Below are 27369 nucleotides of genomic sequence, written 5' to 3'. Positions count from 1 at the left end.
TATTTTGATGTATTTCAAACTGATCCCCTCTCTCCTCAGGAAGCCTGAGGGAAATTTTTTTCTGATAGTCACTGTGAGAACCTGATAGAACTCCAGAGTTTAAAATTCAAAAAAGAGTATGGGCTCTCCATGACTCCATCTCCCTGAAGTTCTTAACTCCAAGTTGACCATACTGAGCCTCCAACAATTCACCAATTACAACTCAGCTTTCTCTACTCCTGCACTGGTTCCACAGAGGTTTCAAGTCATGGGTTTCTTTTCCAGTAAGTTGTAATTCTTTTTATTCACCTGTCTGTCTCTCCAATTTAGGGTTTGCCATCTGACCTCACTTCTCTTATAGATCTAAGAATGGTTGTTGATTTTCCAATTTGTTCAGTGTTTACTTGTTGTTAGGATAAGGTGGTGATTTCCAAACTTCTTACATGCCAGCCCTGTGTTATTTCTTTTTAAAGTAAACAAATCATTTGAAGCTAAAAAAGATGTCAAGTGTTATTTCTTCCCTATTTTTATATTCTCACCGTATGTTCTAATAAAAAAGGAGATAAATCTCTTAATTTTTTTTCTTGCACTTCAATCTTCATTTTATTCTCATTGGCCATTCACAACAGCCAGCTTGATCAGCAGGAAATGTAGCTGACAAATAAAAATGGTTAGACATATTTTCTTCATTATTTCTTTACTGATCCCACCTCCTTTCCTTTTCCTTATGATGAATGATTGTCAGAGAAGCAAGTTGTTAACTTAGGTTTAAGTATCCTTCTTGTACTGTCTTGCTGATATTAAGAAATTTTGACTTTGCTGATGTTGGTTTTTCATTTCACAATTATGCTAATATTTTTCATCCAAAAGTATTAACTTTTTATTTTAGGAATTTTGAATATATTGCTCATAAAAAAGTGCCTGCCGTTTATGTAAAATGAGAAGTTTAGAAATATGAACTTACAACATATATTACTTCTCATTTAAACTCAATCTTTCAGAAAACAATCTATGCCTTTTTAATTCTTTCTTTTTAGAGAGAGAAAGCGTACTGAGCAGAGGAAGAGAGAGAGAATCTCAAGCAGACTCCATGCTGAGGGCAGAGCCTGATGTGGGGTTCTATCCCAAGACCCTGGGATCATGACCTGCAACAAAATCAAGAGTTGGACACTCAACCCACTGAGCCATCCAGGCACCCCACAATCTGTTTTTTTTTTTACTAACAGCTGTTGATGTTCTCATAAGCAGTAGAAAATAAAAACATACAATCATATATTGTATTAAAATTATTTTGTATGCTATCCTCACAAAATTTCAAAGTCCCCTCCTACCTTAAATTTGACTTATTTTTTTTTACAAATATGTTTTTTTAAATTGAAATTTAATAGCATTTCTCTTTTCAGTGTCCTCTCAGTTATCCAAAAGTTAATGGAAAATTCAGACTTCCCTTTTCCCTTTAAAATACATATTTTTTTCCTTTAAACAGTAATTAAATTTGTAGTATATCTGATGGTGTTACAAAATTTTGTACACATTGTCTTGCCATGGGCGGAGGTTAAGCAGAAAGATAATCAAAATCTTTTTGGCCTATATTTCTATTTTCAGGGATAGGACTTATAGATGTTATGTGGTTAAAGTACCAACTCATCTTTCAGCTTACCTCATTTCCTTCCCTTTTCAATAAAAATTTCTCTTTTATCTAAAATTCTGTATATTTATCTTTTTTCTTAGCATGTTACTGCTAAGACTCTTTATTTAGGATTTTAAATAGTTTGAAATATTTAGGCTCATGTCTTGAAAGAGTTTTCAGAGAATTTTTTTCTGCATTTTGAGCAAAAAGAACAAAAAAAAAGGCTGGCAAATAAGCTTCTATTAATAATATATGTAGTTGGAGAAAACTTTAGACTTTGTTACCATGAATGCTATGATGCAGACCATTACAGCATGTCTACCAATCTGGTCATGTAAATTTACATCCATAATGACTCTGTTGCTACAGGTTGATAAACATTCTACAGTAAAAACTTTGTTTGCTTTATAACAAAATTATAACCAGGCATGATAAGAGCCTCCAGGGCAATAATTGCTTCACAGTAGGTGGCATCTACGTCTCAAATTGCTCTGCATCTGGCCTCTAAATCATCTGTACAGAAGATAGTACTGCCAGACAAGAAAACAGGAAAAGCAAGACTTGTTTATCAATATACAAACCACATGTATTTGGAGTATCTGTAATTTATTAATATTTTTCAAAAAGAAAACCAAAGGAAACTAAGCCAGGCTTCCTAGTTTAAAAAAGGAATTAAATTTATGAACTGAGATTGCTAGAAAATCAAAGGGCTATTGTTACTGCAAGTAAATATTTCTGTCTTAGAACTTTTCTAGATGAAGGCGGTATCATAACAAAAAAGTATAAATAAGAGGTAACACACATTTTGTCTAGCATATGCTAGGTACTCAGTTATGAACTTTAGGTTAGATATTACATTTTATTCTCACTCTAAATCTAGGACATAGATGGCTCAGTGGATTGCTCTAGTTTATAGGAGAGAAAACTGAGGCTCCAAGAAGTAAGGAAATTTGTTCAAACTCACAACTAGTATGTGGCCACTAGGGAAACCAAACTATTTTTATCTGATACTTAAGTTTGTTCTCTTAATCACTGGGACATTTACCTTTATTTCTGAATATGCATGAAATGTATATCAATTTCAACAATGGTACAACTCTCAGGAATAATAAACAAACATATTCATATTCATATTTGAGGTTCTTGAGTTTTTAGCTGATATTCAAGGAGGAGTGGCTGTTCCAGAATTAGGGAAGGTGTGTTATTGACCAGCATGTTAATGCATTTTCAGAAGTCATCAGGAAGACAGAACTGGCCAGGTTATGTTCAAGGCAGAATTCTTAAGCATCCGGGGACCCTGACACTTTTCTACCACATATTATCCTGTTTTATTTATCACTATGTGAAATTACGGTATGTATTGGGTTATATTCCACCCTCTGTTCATCTCTTCTTAAATGTAAACACCACGAGAACCAGGTTCTTGTCATGTTGTTCTCAGCCAAATCCTCAGAGTTTAGACTAGTAACGGAAACATAGTAGTCACTCTACAAATAGGTGCAGAATGAATGAATGAAAGAAAAAATTCTTGGAGAAGCTGTGAAGAACCATATCTATGGAAGTAAAGAACAGTAAGGAATCATTTCAAAGGACTTATTGGATGTATACTAGCTCTTTCTTACTGTCTGTCTCCAATATGAGGTTGGAAACACTACTTGTAAAAATAATAAAAAAGAAGAGACATTGTTAAATAATTTCTTTGGGTCAGTTTATTCAGAGAGGATGAAGAAGTAATCCAAAGAGCAAGCCTTGAGAAAAAAAAAAAAAAAACTACTCAATAAGTAGAAGGAAGCCAAAAAAGTCAAAATACTGACAGAGAGGAATTCTCTCTTAATCACTGAAATTATATACCATCTGAAGGTATTTCTATCAAGAGTAAATCTGGTTTTTTGGATACATAATATTCCACATTTCACATAAAAATACAAAATTTTGGAAATTTGGCTAGGCTTGAAGAATACTTGTGAGAAGAGATCAGATATGAAGATTAGTGATTTCTCTTCCAGATGCAAATAGACTCAAGGCCAATCAGTTGACAAGGCACTGGCCTATTTTCTTGGAACATGGGACTAATATGTGAGAGAGATTTTACACAGGATTAAGAACAAAAACTCATTAACCTTTTACCCAATTGGGCTGAAACACAGGAGAATTATACTGGAGCTTACCAAAAGAAAAAAAAAAAAAACAAAAACAACTCGGGTCTGTCAAATATTATGTAGGGAATTGAAGGGCATGGAGTCCAGGTGGTGTGTTCATCTTTGTTCCCCATTTGAAGGTCATACCTTTGCAATAGAAAAGCAGTTATGAGAAATGAACAGCTGGTTGCATAAATGACATCAAAGGACAGAATTTGGTTCTTTTGGACATAATTATGCTAACAAAATCACTAGCTCTTGCAGTGACAAAGTGCATTTCATGGGTCTGGAGAGGACATATTTTTCAGGACATTCACTGACATAATCAACAAGATTCTTAAATCTCAAGAGGGAAGGCAATTGCCATGAGGAAAGGTCAATAATAAATAAAATGATGTGTATCAAGTAATACAGAGAGGAAAACAGTGGTGTGGATACCTACGATTTCTAAAGAAAAACTAGTAAATGCCCTTAGAATGCAACTAAATGTCTTTGTATTTCTAAATAACTCAGTCAAAGGTCTTAGTAAAAAGGTTTAAAAGAAATTCCATTTAAATAAAACTCAATATGTGATCAATTCTTGGATTGTTTTGCTTTGATAATAATGTTCTCTTTCAAATATTTTAGAAAGAAACTGAAGGATGTTTTTATGAATATGTAATATCCTAAATGGAGAAAAAATAGAGAAAGAGGTATTGTAAAATGATAATAGCTTCTTTAAAAAGTTTCTCATCCTTCTAAAAATCTATAAGACTTTTGCCAAAGAACAGAATGTGGTTGACACTATCACTATGGATTTGGGAACACACAGACAGCTTTTGGGAAAGGAAAAAATGTATAATTCCTATGACCTGAATTTTGTAGAGCATTGGTTCTCATCCGGGAGCAACTCTACCCCCAGGTGATATTGGCCACTGTCTGAAGATAGTTCTTACGGTCACAATTTTGGGGATACTATTGGAATCTATTACTATTGGGATACTATTAGCATTTGAGATGATGCTAAAAATCTTACAATGTACAGAACTGCCCCCTTGCCCCTTGCTCCAACAAATCATTATTCAGCACAGAATCTCAATAGAATTTAAGTTAAAAAAAACCTGATCTAGGTAACAACATAGTTCCATGAATATGTGAGATTGTTTTCTTTTTAATTACAAATTACTATAATGAAAAAAGGGGAAATATCAAAACAAAGTATCATGGCTATATGGGAAGTCCCTGTTGAAACTGGAGAGCAATGCTTATATGGTAAAAATGCCAGATTTGGATTCAGCAGGCCTAGTATCTACAGCCTTTTATAGTATTGAGATGGAAGAACTCCAGTAGTCATGAGTTGGGCTCTGAATAACAGAGTAAGATTCAAATTCTCAACCTATATCAACAAGGACTCAATGGCTTTGGATAACACACTGGACCAGATGGACTTAACAGATACAGTCAGAACATTACATCCTAAAACAGCAGAATACATATTCCTTTCAAGTGCACATGGGACATTTGCCAGAATAGATCACGTACTAGGTCACTAAGCAGGCCTCCACAAATACAAAAAGATTGAGATCATACCATGCTTCTTTTCTTACCACAAGGCTATGAAACTAGAAGTCAACCATAAGAAAAAACTTGGAAAGATCACAAATACACAGAGGTTAAACAACATGCTACTAAACAATGAATGGGGTAACCAGGAAATCAAAGAAGAAAATTTTTCAAAATACATGGAAGCAATGAAAATGAAAACACAATGTTCCAAAACCATCAGCATGCAGCAAAAGTGGACCTAAGAGGGAAGTATATAGCTACCTCAGGAAACAAGAAAAATCTCAAATAAACAACCTAACCTTACACCTAAAGGAGCTAGAAAAAGAATAACAAATGAAGCTCAAAGCCAGAACAAGGAAGGGAAAAATAAGGATTAGAGCAGAAATTAAAAAAAAAAAAAAATTCAGTCTACCAAATACTAGCTGTTGACCTGTGAGGGTTCTTTTTATGAACCTCTTAAACAAGGATTAAAAATAATATCTACCTCATTATATTTCTGTGGACATTAGGTACAATAATAAAATTAAAACACTTAGTAAAATACTTGCAATGGTAAGTGTGGGGTAAATAGCAGCTTTTATTTACTACTATTTTCTTTTTTTTTCTTTTTTTTAATATGAAATTTATTGTCAAAGTGGTTTCCATACAACACCCAGTGCTCATCCCAACAGGTGCCCTCCTCAATGCCCATCACCCACTTTCCCCTCCCTCCCACCCCCCATCAACCCTCAGTTCATTCTCAGTTTTTAAGAGTCTCTTATGGTATGGCTCCCTCCCTCTCCCTTTTTTTTCCCTTCCCCTCACCCATGGTCTTGTGTTAAGTCTCTCAGGATTCACACAGGAGTGAAAACATATGGTATCTGTCTTTCTCTGTATGACTTATTTCACTTAGCATAACACTCTCCAGTTCCATCCACGTTGCTACAAAAGGCCGTATTTCATTCTTATTGCCAAATTATTTACTACTATTTTCTTCGCTTTCATTTCTTTACCTATAAATTAAGGTCACTTGATAGGATGATTTCCAAGCTAAAATAGGATTTGAGATCTGAAAAGAAATTTCAAATCCTATGAAAAATTAACTAAAACTTAATAGAGTTATCTGTTAAAAATATCCTATTTAAAGTGGATAAATAAACTTATAGTACATAAAACTCTAAAATACAGAAAAATTTGAAAATAATACTAAAAAACACAAAATTGCAATCTGGGAGGGATAATTTCTATTCCTAATTTAACTTAAAAAATCAAACATGATTAAGAAGTTAATTGAATTGGAACAAAACTAAAATCAATGTTTTTATGTTGAGCTAAAATCTAATGACCAAGGGACATTGAACACCAACCTAGGAGACAAGATACTAAGCAAGAATCAGCAAGAACCCTTCTCATAGCCTTATTTCTTGCCCTAGAGGATGAAATACTCAAGCTTATTAAGTAATACTTCAGACAATTCAGAATGCAGTTTTGAGAAACCTAAAGAAAAAAGACCTGAAAAGTATCATCCTGATATTTCTTTTTTTAAATTTTTTAATGTTTATTTATTTTTGAGAGAGAGAGAGAGAGCAGGGGAAGGGCAGAATGAGAGAGAGACACACAAAATCCAAAGCAGGCTCCAGACTCTGAGCTCTCAACCCAGAGTCTAATGCAGGGCTTGAACTCACAAACTGTAAGATCATGACCTGAGCCGAAGTCGGACCCTTAACCAACTGAGCCGCCCAGGTGCCCCTCATCCTGATATTTCTAAAAGAAGAGATAAATTGATAAATTCCAGCAATCTGGACTACTACTTCCCGACCGTCTGTCAATTGCTTAACTGTCAGGACTTCACCCATATCTGTGTACTCAGTATCTGTGGAAGCAGAAAGATTTAGGGGTCTCCAGAAAAAGAAAAACAGACATAGCTTTCATGGCACAGAGAAATCATTTTGGCTATCAGAGATCTGTGATCTCTGCCCTACTTGCCCAAGCACGCTTCTTGTAGAAGTTCCTAGGATGTGTCAGAATTAAAAAGAAATGCAAAAATATCAATAGTTGAGGATTTAAAGGGAACGAAGGGAACTCAGAGACTAACAGCTGTCTAGCTAACTGTATCAGAGACAATAAATCAGTGGTAAAAATTCCCAGTGCTGTTTCAAAAATAAGAAAGATCCTGCATTCCTTACCTGAGATAAGGAGCCCAGGGCTCCATCAGTTTATACTGGCCCTTGGAGTATGCCCATAGCCCCTTCTCCTTGTCTGATAGTTACCTTTGCTTCATTATCATGTTAAAATCTCTGCCTAAGGAGGAGCACAAACCTTATGAACATAATATACAATGTATGCATAGACATTATTCCTTAAAATGTATGTGCCACCTTATGCCCACCTCTACATATGATGACAAAACTCCTTTTTCTGAATATTCATCCTAACTCTAAATAAAAGAAACCCACTCACCCTGATTAGGGAGTCAAGGCTTTGGAAGTAATTCCCTGTGACCTACTTATTTGCTGCAAATAACATTTCTTTGTGTGACAACTCCACCTGGTTGTGGTCTCTACCTGCAATTCACCAAGGAATGAACTCATGTTACTTATGTTACCTTTGTTTTAAGAAGGGTGTTTTGGTTACAAACAGAAACCAAGTGTCACTACTAATAGAAAATGATGATGAATTTTAAAATCACATTTTAAAACTCTTTGTCGATGCTCTTGCCTGCCAAAACTGTGTCTAAGTTCTCTTTTTAAAAAAATAGGAATCTTAACAAGTGTTACAACAAGTGTTAAATAAACACTAGTACCAGACTGAGACATCCTTCTTGATGGAATGTAATTTTTTAATTGAAAAAGGAATGATTCAATGTCTTCTAATTAATATCATTTAATTATTCAATTAATAATCACTTAAGTCAGTGTATAGCATGAGATAATTTGAAGTTTGGGTAAAGAGAGCCAGAGGTATTATGCTTTGTTTTGGGCAAAAATGCCTTTAAAACCCACCAGAATTACCTGGACAGTTTTTAAAATATATCAGTGCTCAGGCCCCTTTAGCACAGATTCAGATTTGGTTAATCTGGAAGGGACCTGGACATCAGTATATTCTCCAAACTCCCTGGTGATTCTAATACGCAGCCAACATTGGGAACTCTGCTCCAGAACAACACACTTGGTAGAATACATTATTAGCAAATGCTTGAAGGTACTTAAAAAATGAATTATCTAATATTTAGATCCAACTTCATTTTCTGAAACAATTTGCAGACTAATAATTTAGGTAAGATCACAAACATGCTGAATGCTGATTTTAGCAAGGCATTTAATAAATCTTGATTATATTACAGAAAGTTTTTTTTTTTTTTAATGAGTGCTATATAATAGTAGTTTGATTTCTATCTGGTTAAACTATTGCCCAAGTTATATCTAAAGCTGTGTGTGTGTGTGTGTGTGTGTGTGCGTGTGTGTGTGTGTGTGTGTGAACTGTGATGTGCTCTATATGGTCTAATTCCCATTTGGCAGTTAAAGAATCTTTATTAGTGATGTGACTAGGAGGCTGACTTAAAAATTACTGTGTCATGATATTAGGAACAACATATAATACATGACAAAAGTCTACTTTTAAAATAACTATAATACTAGAGTGGTAATGATAATGTTAAATAGAGGAAAAGAGGCTGACTCTGGATTTTGAGTTAAAGATTTGGTTTTGAAAGTACAAGATAATGGTCTTGTGGCTGAGCAATTCATGGGTTAACATATGTAGGAATTTAGCAGTTTGCATGTTCAATAGGAACCATTGGAGTATTGTGGCTACTTAAACAAAACAACCATCCCCAATGTAAGTTAGCTGCATTAAAAGAATAGTCACCATATCAGAATATGTATTATTCTCACTCTGCTCAAGTCATACTGGATTTGGAAGGATGTCAGATTTTTTTTAATATTGTTAAAAAAGAGCTTGTCAAAAGAAAAATGAATAGGACAAAAAGGATTTTGAAGGGTGGAGATATTTTTTAAAATGATTCAATGAGCCAGACTCTTTTAAAAAAATTTAATGTTTTTACTTATTTTTGAGAGAGAGAGAGACAGAACATGAGTGGGGGAAGGGCAGAGAGACAGGGAAACACAGAATCGGAAGCAGGATCCAAGCTCTGAGCTGTTAGCACAGAGCCCAATGTTGGGCTCGAACTCATGAACTGTGAGATCATGATCGGAGCCTAAGTCAGATGCTTAACTGACTGAGCCACCCTGTCGCCTGGAGTCAGAAATTTTTAACTTGAAAAGTAAATGTGTGTGAAAAGTAAATGTGTCCATGACCATCATCCATGATAATCATCTTCAAATATTGAAGGGTTCTCATGCCAGAAAAGTTTTGATAGATTTCTGTGTGGGTGTGGTGAACACAACTAGAAAATATTTTAGTAGGCTAAGATCTACTTTCAAACATAGCCTCTAATTGTTCACATGCAACGATGACTTGTCCTTAAGATAAGGGCCTCTCTTACAACTAGAAGTTTTTAACCAAAGGAAAGGTACTTCTTTTGAGAAATAGTGAAGGTTCAGGGGCTGGAAGAATAGCCAACAGTGGACGTTTCCTATTAGATTCCTTACAGTTCAAGAATTTATTTAAATACAGTTCAGAAGAGCAAGGAATTTAAAATTAAGAAAGTACTTAATACCAGAAATAAAATTATAAAAAGCGACTTCTAATCCTTTTCTAATATGAGCAGTTGTTTTTTTCTGGAAGAAAATCGTTATATATGCCAATTTATATATATTTTTCATCACCTTTATCCTCCTATATTCTATTTCATATGGCCACAGACTATGAAAAATGTACAAGTGTGTTTTCTGCCTTGCAATAGAATTTAATATACATTGTCAATTTTCAAGTCATAAGCAATTCAATCTTAACTAATGAACTTGAACTTAGAGTCATGTATGTATATATAAAAGGTAAAAAGTACACCTTATACCATCTTATAACAGTTTATATTTGGCAGCTGAAGGAGTGCCTTAAGATCTATCAGAACTTATTAATATGTCACAATACTAGCTTTAGAAATGATAGCCTTAAGCAAGTTCTTTTTTCTTTGAATGAACGAAATATAAGATTGTTGAAAATAACTCCTTAATGACTTCCATTTATTTTTGAAATCTATAACATGCTGTGAAAGAGAAATAAGCTTTGGCATTTCCCTACAAAAAAAACTTCAAATTCTAGGTAACTATATATAAATATTGCCTTAGTAAACTAAGCAGGAAATATATGTTCTTTCCATGGCTCAGGACCTAGTGACCATAATCAAATGGAATGCATGAAAAATCTATATCTCACATTGGATTTTAAGTCATCCAGCTATCATAAAATGCCTGAGATGTGATTGTAAAATGAATTAACCATAATCTTTACAAAGGTGTCAGTTGCACATATTTAATTTTGCATATTTCTAAAGGCTAATAAATCAGGTGAACAGAAATATATGCCAAAAGCCACAACAATTTTTATACACAGTTTGACAAAGTGTTTTTTCCATTACTTTAATAAATACACTTTCAAGCAAAGTCTTTGCCAGTGAAACTCTATAGTTATGCAAACATCCTAAACAGAATGGTAACATTTAAGTCTTTAAAACTATCAATACCTCTCACTAGATTTTCACTATATATTATTTAAATAAATGAATGAGAAAGCATAAACACTGAAATAAGATATTTTTTATATATTCACAAATAAAAAGTCCTTCTATGGCTCTCTACCTTATTAGTTTATGTGATCCTGTGTTCATATTTTCTCATCTGTAAAGTTAGAATATTAGTAACAGTATATTCTGTATTGGGTTGTTGTGATAACTAAATAGAATAACGAATGTAAAATGCTCAAGATAGGCTTAGCACATAGGAAATGCTTAATAAACGTTAGTTACTATTATTATACTATCACATCTTCTTTTGACTCTTTATTTAAAAAGTGTAGAAGATACATATTTGGTAAAAGAGCCTCTAAAACAGAATCTCTCTTTGCTTTTTCACAAAAAATATAGACCATTTTTGTCAAGGACTGAATGTGTATTCCTCTCTCATTCATATCTTAAAACCTATTCATCAGTGTGACAGTATTTGAAGGGGGGGAGGTTTGAGAGGTAAAATAAGTTTAGATGAGGTTATTATGGGATTGATACCCTTCCTTATAAAAAGAGAAAGAGACAGGAAAGTTCTCTCTGCTCATGCACTGAGGAGAGGCCATGTGAAGACACAATGAAGAGGCAGCTGACTAGAAGACAAGAGGTCATACCTCGCCCAACACCAAATCTGCTTGCACTTTAACCTTTGACTTTCCAGCTTCCAGAACTGTGAGAAATAGCATGTTTTTAGTAACTCCAGTCTATGGTATTTTGTTACAGCAGCCCAAGTTGACAAAGACAATTTCACTCTCCTACCCACTTACACATGTGCATACCTATATTATGCACAAAAACAGGTATTCGAAAGATTTAGTCTTAAGGGAGACCTTTTGTAAAAATAGCAATGATTCATTTAGGCAAATATGTTCTCCACTGACATTGTAGTGTGATCAAAAGAACTGTGCTTATAAGGCAGCCCTATCCTCAGGCAATATCTTAAAACATTACTTGTCATATAGATGCTCTGAAAAAATAAAAAAACAAAAATAAAATTTCGATGTCAAATAAACTTAAGAAACAACACCTGTGTTGTAGACTCTGGGGCTGGAGTTCTCTCTTGTCCAGCAAGAAAGCAGGATGCAGGATTAAAAATGCAAGAGAGGCTAATGTCTGGGAGAAGACAAGAGCCCCAAGTAAGGGTCCTTGCTCATTTTTATTAGGATCAGAAGGCTTACAAACGTGGTGATGGGCATCTACAAAGAGACAATGAAATCGTGAACATTAATTCATGGGTGTGAGGGAAAGGGGGTTTTGAAGATATGCGGTGTCAGGGGTTTAGGTCAATACAAAACAAAATCCTGGCACAGGGAAGAAGGTTGTTTGTAGTAGACATGAGGCCCCACCTCTGTTTACCTAAACTTGCCTAGGGGACAAGAAAGACAGAGCATACTCCCTCATGCACCTTTCTTTTGCTAATTAGTTCTGTTCTCTGGCTACTTCCCCCTGCAGCCCTCTACAGCCCTATTTACCTGTTTACCTAATTTGGCCCTTCCTTCCTGTGAAAGCAGCTTTCTGCTATCATACTAAGTTGGGGGGCATTTCTGCCCTGAATACCTAATCTTGTTTACCTCATCTTGGATATTTTCATCCTGAGATTCCCTACTCCTACACCTTTGTCCTATACTGGGACCTTTGCCCCACTTTACCTATACTGGGGGCCTTTGCTCCATTTACTTATACTGGGGGCCTTTGCCCTGTTTACCTATACTGGGGGCCTGTGCTCCATTTACATAATTTTATTTACCCAATCCTGTTTACCCAAACTAGGGTGTGTACATCCTATGGCTTTCTAATTCTTTATGCTTATTATGGAAAGAGTCTAAATGTCCATCAACTGATGAATGGATAAAGAAATTGTGGTTTATATACACAATGGAGTACTATGTGGCAATGAGAAAGAATGAAATATGGCCCTTTGTAGCAACGTGGATGGAACTGGAGAGTGTGATGCTAAGTGAAATAAGTCATACAGAGAAAGACAGGTACCATATGTGTTCACTCTTATGTGGATCCTGAGAAACTTAACAGGAACCCATGGGGAGGGGAAGGAAAAAAAAAAAGAGGTTAGAGTGGGAGAGAGCCAAAGCATAAGAGACTCTTAAAAACTGAGAACAAACTGAGGGCTGATGGGGGGTGGGAGGGAGGGGAGGGTGGGGGATGGATACTGAGGAGGGCACCTTTTGGGATGAGCACTGGGTGTTGTATGGAAACCAATTTGACAATAAATTTCATATATTTAAAAAAATAATAATAATTCTTTATGCTTTATTAACCCATTGGTGCAAACTTAGGAAATTCCTAAACTTATTCTCTACACACCTGTAAAAATATTCTTGGGATCCCTACACTGTAGTGAGTTTCATTATATTTAAGGTTATCCAGAATTCCCTTCCTTTGGAAAACAGCACCTTCATCTATTTTCCACAGTTACTTCTCCTCTATTGTGCAGTCCTGATGGGATTATAAATAAAAGGAGCCCTTTGTTTATAAAAGGGGTGAATATGTAAGCCAAACTACCGATTGAAGCCTATCTCTTCTGAGTCTGAAACTTAACCTGAATGTCTCAAGGACTGAAACAGTCAATCAAAAACAACTGGGGCTCATGCAGTACCTTGGTTTCCTGATAAGACTTTTCATAAATTCTTACCACCCCAATCCTTGCTTCTATATTTTCCAAACTTATTCTCTATCCTTGTCAGTTCTGTGAGCTATAAGATCTACTTTCATTATATTCCAGCTCTGCTTAATTTAGGCAATGTCTTTCTCTTGCTTGCAATGCAAGTAACCTAATTGATAAACATAAGCAAAACAAACAAACACAAATACACACACAACGTGCCAACCTTCCAGGAAAGAAATATGTGTGTGTGTGTGTGTGCGTGTGTATCTATACATCTCTATATCTATCTATCTATCTATCTATCTACCAACCTACCTACCCACCTAGTTATCTGTCTTTCATCAACCATCTATCTTCCCCGGTTTTGGTTTTTGTTTTTGTCTTTGTTTTATTTTTATTTACTTATTTTTTTTAGTTTCTTTTAATATTCATTTATTTTTGAGAGAGAGAGGGAGAGAGAGAGAGAATGAGCAGGGTAGGGGCAGAAAGAGAAGGAGATACAGAATCTGAAGCAGGCTTTAGGCTCTGAGCTGTCAGCACAGAGCCCATCATAGGGCTTGAACTCATCAACCATGAGATCATGACCTGTGTTGAAGTCATACACTTAACCAACTGAGCCACCCAGGCACCCCGTGTTTTTGTTTTTTTAGAAGGAGCAAGTGTGAGATGGGGAGAGGGGCAAAGGGAGAAAGAGAATCCCAAGCAGGCTCCAAGCTCAACATGGAGCTTGACACAGGGCACAATCCCATGACCCTGGGATCATGACCTGAGCTGAAGTCGAGTCCTATGCTCAACCAACTAAGCCACCCAGGAACTCCTAATCTGTTTATGTTTTACCCGGTATTTCTCTACCTGATTTGATCAAAAAGCTCTTCCCATTCCGCCTCCCCTCCTTGTCTCCTGAACATCTATTAGTGCCAGTTAGCATGCTTTGAGCAACATGTTCTGATGGATTAACTGTATCCAAGAGCAATGTCTTACATCTGGAGAACTGACATCCCATAGTGGATTACTGCTTCTATAACATTCATTTCCTCCATTTCTTCATATCATCTCCATTGCATCTAAGTGATTGCACCACATTTCTCAAGTATTGAAAAATTCACACTTACACAAGAAAACTCATTTTAAACTGTAGCATCTGGGCTTTTGAAAAGAAATGTAAAGAAGTGCCATCTTTCATTAGGTTAAAAAATGAGATCAGAAATCTACCTAGGTTACTGTATTTCCCCCCCTCTGCTTTCATCTATATTGGCTTAAGGCAATTAATCAATAAGCAAGGACAAGGGGTGAAAACATATGGTCTTTGATATTTAATAAATGAATTAGTGGTGTCCCTTGCTTAAGCATATAAATTAATAAGCATTAGGTCCTTTACTTAATGAGGAATTTCCCTTTTAAAACCCAAATGAATTATCGAAAAGACCATGGCATAAATTCAAAGGCATTTTCTGACCTTCTTGTATTCTGGCCGGCATGAATTTTTAACAAGTGCTGTATATCTGAAAGTCTATTAGAAATTGTTCATATGAAAACTTTTCTTAAAATAAAAAGCTAAACTAGTAAAGCAAGGAAAGTACCTACGATAGCAAGAGAATATTTAACTTGTGGCAGAATGAAATTTTGCTCAAAGTGTTTATGATCTCACATTTTGCTGTAAAATATAAAATGTTCAACAATGGAGGAAATAGTGGGATTACTGTTAGTGTGTACTTTAAAAGTAAAAATCATAAGTAAAATAAAAATTTCTATGTCTTTATATCATATGGTGCTTTACAAAAGTTCTATTAAATGTTTTCCAAGATTTTTAAAATCAAAAGTCAATTCCTACACTAAAATGTGTAGGAATTATTTTCTACACATGTATAAATTATTAATTTATAACACTAAAATGTGTTATAAAATATAATAATTTTAAATTAAAATATTTTTAATGAGAGTAAAGGTCAAAAGACTTGACATGGTCTCCTAAAACTTATTCTAAACCGGTGGTTTATATCTCAGCAAAGATATTATAGATCTTTTATTAAACCTGTGGGAAGAATGGTCAATAGACAGCCAGCCTTGCTCTGCATTCTGGGACTATGGTTAAGAAAGTAGTCTTAGAATCTGTAAAGCTGCTATTTAATTCTGTGGGGACTATTTACTACAACAGTTTCTCAGAAGTCTTTTAGTAGATTAGTGTATAAATTTTCACCAATTCTCTCCAAAAGAGAAAAATAAGAATGATACAGTAAATTGTTCATGAAGCTAAGTTTGCTCACTATAAAGGATTAACCTTTCTTCCCTCATATTTTTGCTTATTACATTTTTAAATTGAATGAGAATGATAGTTGATATTGCTCTGTAGATAAAAATACCTATTCTCCTAATGTTTCTAAATCGGCAGATGAGAAAGTTGGTATCCTTGATATTTTAAACTAATTGTGAAGTTTGAAATACTTAAAATCATGGATCTAAAATTTTTGTCCTGTAACATTTAAAAGTGTTTTTTAAAATTTTTTAATGTTTATATTTTTTTGAGAGAGACACAGAGAGACAGAATTCAAGCAAGGAGGGACAGAGAGAGAGGGAGACACAGGATCTGAAGCAGGATCCAGGCTCTCAGCTGTCAGCACAGAGCCCTGTTCAAGGCTCGAACTCACAAACCATGAGATCATGACCTGAGCCGAAGTCAGACGCTTAACCAACTGAGCCACCCAGGCACCCCTAAAAGTTTTATAATTTTAAAATTTTAATTAAGTTTCACCAAATATAGGTAACATTTACAATAAGGTGAATTTTTAAATACTTAAAATTAAATACTAAATCATTTCTTTCCAACTCTGTACAGAAAGATACTATGTTAGACAAATAAAATTTATTAATATGAAAGATCCCTAATAAACCAGTTTCCCAATGGCCTATTTTACTGATTTTCAACAAGAAAATACATATGCATTCCTTAATCATTGATCTTTACTTCATTCCACATGAACATTGTTTATGACAATAAACTTTCCTTTTTTTCTTCTTGTTTAAAAATATGTGAAAGGCACTTTTTAAAATACTTATTTTTATTATTATTATTTTTAACACACTACTATACTTATTGTGCATACATTAAGTGGTTGAGTTTAATGCTATTGAGTGTAAAGCTTTATGAATGGCATATAGTCTTCACAGAAGCAATTAAGATCATCCCTCCAACCATCATGTATTGCAAAATTCAATTTGGGTCTCCAGTATACTATTGAATGTGGAAGATGAAGTGTCAAGTAGAACGAACATAATAGTTGATTAAAAATATACTAAGAAGTTAAAGAACCACCGAAGTGTTTCTTAGGTACAAGTGCAGATCCATTTGAGAAGGACTTCTTAAGGACTCCCACATTTAACTTAAATCATTTTGTATTAACTTTATTTGAATATGTATAAACCTAAGATGAATTATAAGCTCATACTTACAGTTCAAAGGAATTATAAAAATAAAAATTACAAAATAAATGTAAAATGTCTAATATTCAAATTTGAACTAAAAGTAATAATACTAATCTGCTATGTCAGATGATGTTGTTTAGCTAAAACCAAGTAGTTGATTACACTGCAAATGTGGTGCTAACCTATGGTTCAATTTCTGTTAAAATTACAGGACCTAGCTATGTATTATTATAAAAAACTCAATTTTTCATTCCATACCATTAATTGAACAAGTGAAAACCTGTGTTAGTACAATGAATCATAATCTCCTTTTCCCTTCTCTTGGCATGAAGACATCTTCTATTTATTTATTAAGTCAACCTCAGTTCTTTAGCATTTATCCTCAAAAGTTAGAGAAGAGCTGCATCTGGTATAAATAAGATCTTAAACCTGATCCAAACTGTGCCTAAAACCCTGTGGGTGTATATGGTTTTTTGTTTTCAAGTTTATGAAGAAATTTCCCTTTTAAAGTTGAATATAGATTAACAGAAAAATGAAATAAAATAATTAAATAACAGTCCCAGAGAAAACATTTGTGCAACCACTTTGAAAAGCATGACTAGGGAGTGCCTGGGTGGTTCAGTTGGTTGAGTGTCCAACTTTGGCCCAGGTCATGATCTCATGGTTCGTGGGTTCGAGCCCTGCATTGGGCTCTGTGCTGACAGCTCAGACGCTGGAGACTGCTTCAGATTCTGTGTCTCCCTCTCTCTCTCTGCTCCTCCCCCATTCATGCTCTGTTTCTCTCTGTCTCTCAAAGATAAATAAATGTTTAAAAAAAAAAGAGAAAGAAAAGAAAAGCATAACTGGGCCATTCATGTCTCCTGTCTTATGTTATCAGACCTGCTTCAGATACAAATGTCTTTGAGGTAGAATTTTCGGGTAGACCTAAACAAAAGTGGGGAACTAAGCAAAAAATGATTTGATAAGTCACAAGATGGGAGTACTGGATGGAATTTTGTAGTACCACCTAAGAAAGGTCATCAAGGAAAAAAAAAAAAAACAGAATAACTGGGAACATTTAAATGGTTTGAAACCTTATCGTCATATTTAAGTACCTATCTATAGATAATAGTATACATATATACATACACACATACATAAATATTCATACACATACACACGCATATATATAATATGTGTGAATACAGTTATTTTAACCCTTATGCTTGCCTGTCATGAATGTCAGTACGTGCTTAAAACCAAAAAAGACCCAGAAATTTATTTTAAGGAACAGCAAAGTAACTGGAAACTGAAGAGATCCAGTACAAACCTGTGGCCGGTTTTGGATGGAAAATATACCATGTGGAGACAATTGCGAGTATTAAAAGTAAAACAACAAAAACAAAAATAAAACAGACAATCAATCTCTGTGGACAAATACACACACACACACACACACACACACACACACACACACACACACACGCCTTGGCTTCTGTTAATTTATGATCACAGAAGAGAAATTATAGAAAAATATTTACATGATACACAGTGGTAAATTTACCCAAAAATGGATGCATATTCATCATCCTTAAGGGCTGCTGCTTTTCCCTCTCTGAGAACTACCTAACAGCAAGTACAATTCTGTGGTAGTATTAAAAAGAAAGGCCCCTTTGTCCTGTCCCTCCGAATCCCAATTACCTCACTACAAGCAACCAATGTTAACAGCTGGTTGATTCTTCCTTTTTTTTTTTTTTAAGTGTTTCACTTATTTATTTTTGAGAGAGAGAGATTGACACAGAGAAAGAGAGAGAGAGAGAGAGAGAGAGAGAGAGAGAGAGAGAGAGAGAGAGAGAGAATGAACAGGGAAGGAAGGGGCAGAGAGAGGGACAGAATCCCATGCAGGCTTAGCATTCCCCTGAGCAGACACAGGGCTCAAACTCACTAACTGCGAGATCACGACCTGAGCAGGTGTCCTACACTTAGCCAACTGAGCCACCAAAGCACCCTGCTGATACTTTTTAGCACTTTTCAGCATTCATTTACGTGTGAGATAATTTCCCACACTATTTTTACTTTTCAATATTTCTTAATATTTTGCCTATATACTCTTACTGATATCCCTTAGCAACAACTGAATTTATGAATTTTTCAGGAAAGATTAGACAATTATATTTTGGCTTAACATGTAAGTGACTCTATATTTTCAGAACTTTTTTTAGTTAAAATTTTTTTGGCTTTTCACTATTGATTTTTGGTACTATTTATAGACTCTAGATATACTTTGTCAGGCACTATGAAAAAGTTTTCAATCCTGTCATTTTTCATTTAATATAATTTATGCTGTCTTTTATCATAAAATATATATTGTTATATAGTTTTGGTGCCAAATTCTCCTTTTGTGTTTTAGTCTCCTGTCATTTTTGGAAAATCATTGTAACCTTAATAATTGTAAAAGTTGTCCAATTTTAAAATTCAATCATTCAATATTTTATTTACTTACATACTTTATTGATGTGGATTTACTTTGTATAATCTGAGAGGCAGGACTATAACCTTATTTCCTTTTCAACACTCCATTCTTAATCCTATTTTTTCATTTGTTCTTAGAACAATTGAATAAATAGTATATACTTTCACTTTTGATACTAAATGTCACTTTCATAAATTGTCAATCCCATATTTACATGGAACTATTTCTGGACCTTACTTAAATTTCACTGATCTACTTTCCTTCTTGTGAACTATTATCATACTAACTCAATATCTATAGCTATATGATATACTATGGTATCTAGCAAAGTAAAGTCTTAATTCATTTTTTTAAATGTCTTAGCATTTTTCGCACTTATATATTTACTAAGAAACCCAGAATCAGCTGAATTTGTAAATGGGCAAATTTAACTTCTAAAATTTCATAAATAATGGAATCATATAGCACATATGCTTTTTTTGCCTTTTATTCACTCAACATGTTTTTCATGCTCATACATATATTTGTCAGTAGTTCAATATTTCCATTGGTAAGTACCCCATTGGATGGATATCCTACATTTTGTTTATCCGTTCACCCTTGATGAACATTTCGGTGTTTCCTTTTTTTTTTTTGGCTATTATGCATAAAGTAATACATATTTATGTATTGTTAGTGGACATATATACAGTTGATTCCTGAACAACCCATATTTGAACTGCATGGGCCCACTTATATATGGATTTTGTACAGTATGATGTTGTAATTATATTTTCCCTTCCTTACAATTTTCTTTTTTTTTTTTAATATTTTTTTAACGTTTTTTATTTATTTTTGAGACAGAGAGAGACAGAGCATGAACGGGGGAGGGGCAGAGAGAGAGGGAGACACAGAATCGGAAGCAGGCTCCAGGCTCTGAGCCATCAGCCCAGAGCCCGATGCGGGGCTCGAACTCATGGACCGCGAGATCGTGACCTGAGCCAAAGTCGGACGCCCAACCGACTGAGCCACCCAGGCACCCCATCCCTTCCTTACGATTTTATTAATAACATTTTCTTTTCTCTAGCTTACTTTACTGTTAGTATACAGTATATAATACACATAACATACAAAGTATATGTTAATTGTGTATGTCATCAGTGAGGCTTCTGGTCAGTAGTTATGATTTTGGGGGGTCAAAACTAGTAGGTGGATTTTCAACTATGTGGGGAATCAGCACCACTAGCCTCCTGCATTAATCAAGGGCAAACTATATTTTTGTTTCTTTCAGGGAAGTATCTAGAAGTGGAATGGCTGAACTATATAGTGCATGTGTGTTTAACTTTAGTTTTATTTATTTATGTATTTGATTTTTTGTTTATTTATTTATTTTGAGAGCGGCAGAGAGCTCAAGCAAGGGAGAGGCAGAGAATCCCAAGCAGGTTCTGCACTGTCAGTGCAGAGTCCAACTCCGGGCTTGATCTCACAAACCATGAGATCATGACCTGAGCTGAAATCAACAGTTGGAAGCTTAACCAACTGAACCACCTAGACACCCCTTTACTTTATATTCTAACCAAGAAGTTTACCAAAATTATTGTACCATCTGACATTCCCCCACTGTGCATGAGAGTTTCAGTTGCTATATATCTTCACCTACAGTTCTTATTGTCAGTTAAAAAAATTTAACTGTCTAGTGAGAACATAAACATTGTGGTTTATGTTTGTATGTTCTTAATAACTAATGGTACTGAGCATCTTTTCAAGTGCTTATTTGTTATCCATATATCTTTTTTTTAACAGTTTAGATATTCTATTTTTAAATTGGGTTATTTGTGTTATTGCTGCATTTCAAGAGTTTTTAAATTTCTTTTTTACATTTATTTATTTTTGAGAGACAGAGCACAAGTGGTGGAGGGTCAGAGAGAGAATGAGACACAGAATCCGAAGCAGGCTCTAGGCTCTGAGCTGTCAGCACAGAACCCTATGCGAGGCTCAAACTTGACAAACCGTGAGATCATGACCTGAGCCAAAGTTGGACGCTTAAACCACTGAGCCACCCAGGAGCCCCCAAGAGTTCTTTATATGTTTTGTATACATCTATTTGACAGATATTCATATTGCAATTATTTTTCCCATTATTTTTCTTTAGTTTATGTTTTGTTAACAAAGTATTTCAAAGAGCAAGTATTTTAATTCTGATAAAGTCCCTTTTGTTAATTTTGTATATGTATGTTTTCAGTCCTATATAATAAATATTTGCCTACCCCAAGATTGCAAAAGTTTTCTTCTATGATTCCTTCTAGAAATGATACTGTTTTAGTTTTCACAATTAAGTCAATAATCCATCTCCAATTAATTTTCCTGTATGATATGAGGTTAAGAGTCAATTTTTTATTCATATAAAAATATAGTTTTTGTTGCACCAAATATGTCAGAATCTACTTGTGGGTTTCTAATTGTCTTCCACTAATCAAATATGTAACTTTTTGAAAATATCTGGCTCTGTTTTGACTGAAGTTTAGAGCAATTCTTGAAATCAGCTAGCTGAAGTCCTCTAAGTTGGCTCTTTTAAGAAAGTATTTTGGCTATTTTAGATCGTTTACATTTTCAATTGTGGAAGAACTGGTGTCCTAACAATATCGAATCTTTCCAACCTTGAATGTGATATATCTTTCCAGTTATTTAGGTCTTCTTTAATTTTCCTGCATAATGTTTTACAGCTTGTAGCATCCAGCAATCCAGGTATTGCGGATAGTTTGGTACATATCCATTTGTTTGTGTTTTGGCTTTTGTTTCTATTTCTCTTCTGACAATTTCTACCTTCCTTTTTATTTAAGAGTGTATGTTTTATCTTGATAATCTCTTCCTTTAAGAATGTTTTTGTTCCTCGCACGCTGATGAGTTTTGGATTATGTCTCAGATATATTTGTTATGTTATGAAGTCTCTGGGTCCTATTAAAATCTGATAACGGAGAGTCTTTTGTATAGACTGTCTCAGCTTCTTAGGCAGTGGTTCTAACGTCAGTCCATGTTTTAGAGCTTTTGTTAGACTACTTTGAGTCTGTCTGTTACATGCACAGCTCAGGGGTGAACTGAACTTCTGTTGGTTCATACACTAAATACCCTCACCCACACTCTGACTCCCAGAGGATGCTTTTCCTGGTCCTTTGGCTTGAAAGCTAGGTTCCTCTCCAAGTTATAGTCCTGTGCCCTTCAGTGCAGTACTGTGCTAGTGGGCACATCCTCTGAACAAGCACCAAGAAAAAACCGGGAGTTTATCGCATGGGAGTCACAGGACCTCTTTTTTCTGCTCTTCTTCCCTCAGGGTTTCAGGTGCCTGTAATGCCATCAATGTAGTGCAGCTCCACAATGGGGGTCACCCATAGGCTAGGCTAGTTGTTTGTAGCTGACAATTTGCTGGGTCGTATCTTATAGTCTGTTTCTTAATCTATTGATGTCCACTTGCCCGTCTATTAACACTTAAATGCTTCTTTTCTGTATATGGTAGTTTTCATATAAGTGTTTGCAAATCCCACTCTATTGCTTTTGTTTCTTTTTTTGATCATTAATGCTTGTGCTTAATAACAAGCCATATGTTTTGTAATTTAAAAAATCATTATCTAAGAAATTCTTTCATATCTTTGGTATGACTTATGTTTGTTTCTCCCAGGTGCCTGAATTTAGAAACAGTCTAAAATATATTCTCAGATGAAAGATTTCCAGAAGACTTGAATGGTATGAATTTGGATAACAAACTTCTGGGAGGGCAAACTTGTCAAAAACTAAAATGTCAAATCTTGTTTATGGATACAACAACTTTAGGAAAAGTTATTTTTCTATTTTATCCTTTCATTAGGGGGTTGCCTTCCAGAAGCCATAGTTGTTTCTTCGTTTGCTTGTTTGTTTGTTATCTCTATTTAGATTTCCCAACTTGTGTGGGGCCCATGAAAATATTAAAAACCAAAGTTTTATGTCATTAGTGATTTCCAAATGACCTCAGGGCTGCTGGTAGTTTCAATCCTCCCATACATTTTTTGGATTTTGTGGTCCTCTGCTTACATTAATTGCCCATACTGACCAAATCATTGAGTACAATATGGGAATTATTACATTCCATAAAATATTGTAGTTTTTAAAAACCTGTAGGCAGGCATAAACCACAGATACTATGAATACTCTACCTGCTCTTAAATGATTTTTCTTAATCTTTCAGCAAATCATCTTGTCTATTAAAAAATTTCAAGGTCACATTCTTTGAGCTGGAAAATAAATACTTCCAAGAACAGCACAGAAGGCTGTGATTCGTATCTTCCTCAGTGTCATTTACAAAATCGCCCTGGTTATATCTATACCTTTCTTAGGGATCTAGAAAGAGAAAAACATGGAGAAATAGAAAAGAGAATATAAAAACAGAATTTTTGTGCCTTTCCATTTGTATAATTTTCTGTGAAGTGTGGTTATAATTTTGTATGGTCATATTTAGGACACTTTCATGTACACAATAAATGTAAGAAAAATATATACACAGTTTAATAAGTATTCCATGATCAAAGGACATAAGATGAATGCTTTAGGGAACAGAGAATGAAATGAGGTCAGAGCTAAATTTTGATTTAGAGAGAGGTTAAGGAATTCAAAAGTAATGATTTTCAAATGTATTTCAAGGAGTTTCTTGAAAAAAGAACTCAAGGTAGGCATGTCAACTTTATTCTGCCTTTCTTTTCTTTTCTTTTGATATCCTGCTACTGCATCAGAGCTTGCAATTTACCAAAATAAAATGAGGATGCACACACACACACACACACACACACACTCGTATTTCTGTTGAAAAATATAGGTTAAAGCTCAATGCAGAGAAACTATTTTTTAAATCCTGTGCTTTTTATTTTTTCTCATAAAAGATTAGAAATTCATAATACTCATATTGAGATAATGCCTTATGCCATAATCTAGTAGTAGGCAGTTAAGTAATTAAGCTCTGTAGAGTCTAAGTTATCTGTCACAATTCCACTGCTTCTGAAAATACTTCAATGTCTCCCCAGTATTGTCATATAACATTGCAAATCATCAAAACAACTTAAAATATCCTTTATGACCTGATGCTTATTTAATTCTCCAACTTAATCTCTGACCAATTGTCAGTATACTCCAGCAATGCTGATTTTTTTCTTTAGTTTCAAGTTTTTATTGGAATTCTAGTTAGTTAACATATAGTGTAATATTAGTTACAAGAGTAGAATTTAGTGATTCATCACTTATATATAACACTCACTGCTCAGCACAACAATTGCCTTCCTTAATCCTCATCTTCCTATCCCTCCACCTTCCTCCCCTGCACCAGTCTTCAGTATAGTTAAGAGTCTGTTTTATGGTTTGCCTCTCTCTTTTCCCCCCTATGTTCATTTGTTTCATTTCATAAATTCCACATATGAGTGAAATCATGGTATTTGTCTTTCTATGACTTTTTTCAGTTAGCATAACACAGTCTAGTTCCATCCATTTCATGGCAAATGGCAAAATTTCACTCTTTTTTACAGTTGAGTAATATTCTATCATATATATATTCTATCATTCTATCATATATTCATATATATATCATATATATTCTATCATACACACACATATGGTATATATATAAACTCTTCTTTATTCATTCTTCAGCAGATAGACATTTGGGTTCTTTCCATAATTTGGCTATTGTTGATAATGCTGCTCTAAACATTGGGTTGCATGTGTCCATTCAAACTAATATTTTTGTATCCTTTGGATAAATAGCTAGTAGTGCAATTGCTGGGTCATATGGTAGTTCTATTTTTAGCTTTTTGAGGAAACTTCATACTGTTTTCCAAAGTGGCTATAACAGTTTGCATTCCCACCAATAGTATAAGAGGATTCTCCTTACACTGTATCTTCACCAACACCTGTTGTTTCCTGTGTTGCTAATTTTAGCCATTCTGACAGGTGTGAGATGATATCTCATTTTAGTTGTGATTTGTCTTTCCCTGATGATGAGTAATATTGAACATCTTTTCATGTGTCTGTTTGCCATCTGTATGTCTTCTTTGGAAAAATGTCTATTCATGTCTTCTTCCCATTTTTAAATTGTATTTTTTTAAAAAAATTTAAACATGACACCCTCTGGGTGCACATGCTGTTTCCTTTTGTCTTATGTGCTTGTTACTATTTTTCATGCTAAATCTTGTCATCTATTATATTAAAAGTCACATGTCTCATGCTTATTAGAATACTGTAATTTATTTGTGATAAGGAACTAAAAATTTAATATGTGGATAGATATGAGTATGAAGATATTTGCTAACAACATTTGAAAAGCTTCCCTAAGTACAGATTATGTGCTCTACAATGTGCTCATGTAACACTGGGTTTCTCTTGGCTTTCCATTTTCTAAAAATTTTCTGTTAATTATATATTACTCTAATAATTTGTTTGACAGTCTTTTTTTTCTCCCAACTATGAGTAATAGCTACCATTTACTGAACTCATATCATGTTTCAGGCTCTGTGGTAATGCCTCAATATATACTACCTTATATCATGGAATATGGAATACCTTTATTTTGTATAGAAATCACTATCAAATATAATCAAAAAACTTCACTGATTATACATAACATTCAAAGATACTGAAATTTGAGGAGCTTCTAGGAATCAATGGAATATGCTATTTACATGTATTCATTATAGCAACCATATAAGAAAGATGCCATTAAGCCTACTTTATGAGGTAAGAAAGGAAAAACTTAAAGAGACTAAATAACTTTTTCTAAAATAATAACAAGGTTGGAATTTCAACATTTAATGCCAACAGTTTAATGCCAAAGCTCATTCTCTTAACAATTTTATTTACATTATAAAATATGTGAGAATAAGTGTCATATACATCTTGATCAATATTGAAGTCTCAGTGCTCAGCACAAAGTAGAAACTCAAAGAATATTGAGTTTTAAAAGGTAATTTATTAGCTATGGTACTGCTAAGATAGGAGACCAGGTCAGAACCTTGTACCTTTGGCTATCTTGATGTTCAGAAGCACCCATGTGATTTTCTCTAGAGTAAGCATTAATAATTTTCTATACTAAATAATTTTATAAGATTCATGAAGAAATAAGATTAATACCTATGGGATGACACTAACTGATAAGATAAAAGATGACCACTTATGATTAAGACTAAGTTAAACTAGTATAATCTGGGAAGGGAATAATAGAAATTTAGTGTTTGAGAAGAACTAAGTAGGAAATGATATATGACCAGTCAGAGGTTCTATGAAAGGTATCTATCTCTAGGCTTGGGAGAACTAATAGAGATTCAATAGCAGAAAAAAAAAAAAAAAAAAAAGAAAAAATCTGTTCATTAATCCATTGATTTGAAATTAATATTTGAATTGTGGAATATTAGAGCAAGAATAGCTAATCAGGAAAAGGCCTGACCCCAAAATCTTTATAAAACAAACAAATCAGTTTATATGTGGTAAGATAGAACAAAAATTTTAAATCCTTGAAGGTTTAATTAAAGAAAGAATTTGAAAGATCAATAGGAATTTGCATCATCAGTTGGAAAAGGACAGGTCCTGGAGTCAGAGGGTCAATTTTATGGCTCTTGTAAAAATCCAGGTGTGAACAGCTAAAAATGATAAGGAACTGAACCATGACAATGGTTTCAGCAATACAGTTAAGTCATTTCATACCAAAAAGTAAAGAATCCAATACCTCTTGGGACTAGTGAATATGGAAGATAAAAGAAGTGAGTAAAAGATGGTTTATATGTTAAAATCAGAGAATAAATGATTCATTGTCAGAAACGTAGAAGACTGAAAACAAAAAAGGGGTCAATCTTGAGTTGTTAACATATGTGAAAACTGAACTTTACATTGTAATTTCCTATCTATCATCTATCTAATCCATCTATCATCTACCTAAAG

The 27369-nt window shown here is 34.3% G+C and overlaps 1 pseudogene; it reads right to left on the bottom strand.

Annotated features, from left to right (window-relative positions):
• Positions 1-11637, bottom strand: part of LOC109275110 (V-type proton ATPase subunit e 1-like) — a 57351-nt pseudogene extending 45714 nt beyond the window's left edge.
• Between the last annotated feature and the right edge of the window lie 15732 nt (positions 11638-27369).

This window comes from Panthera pardus, unplaced genomic scaffold (genome assembly GCF_024362965.1).
Source record: "Panthera pardus isolate Hobbes unplaced genomic scaffold, ASM2436296v1 HiC_scaffold_16, whole genome shotgun sequence".
NCBI classification, from domain to species: domain Eukaryota; kingdom Metazoa; phylum Chordata; class Mammalia; order Carnivora; family Felidae; genus Panthera; species Panthera pardus.
Note: the sequence above shows the minus strand (reverse complement) of the source record. Positions and strands in the feature narration are given on the sequence as shown.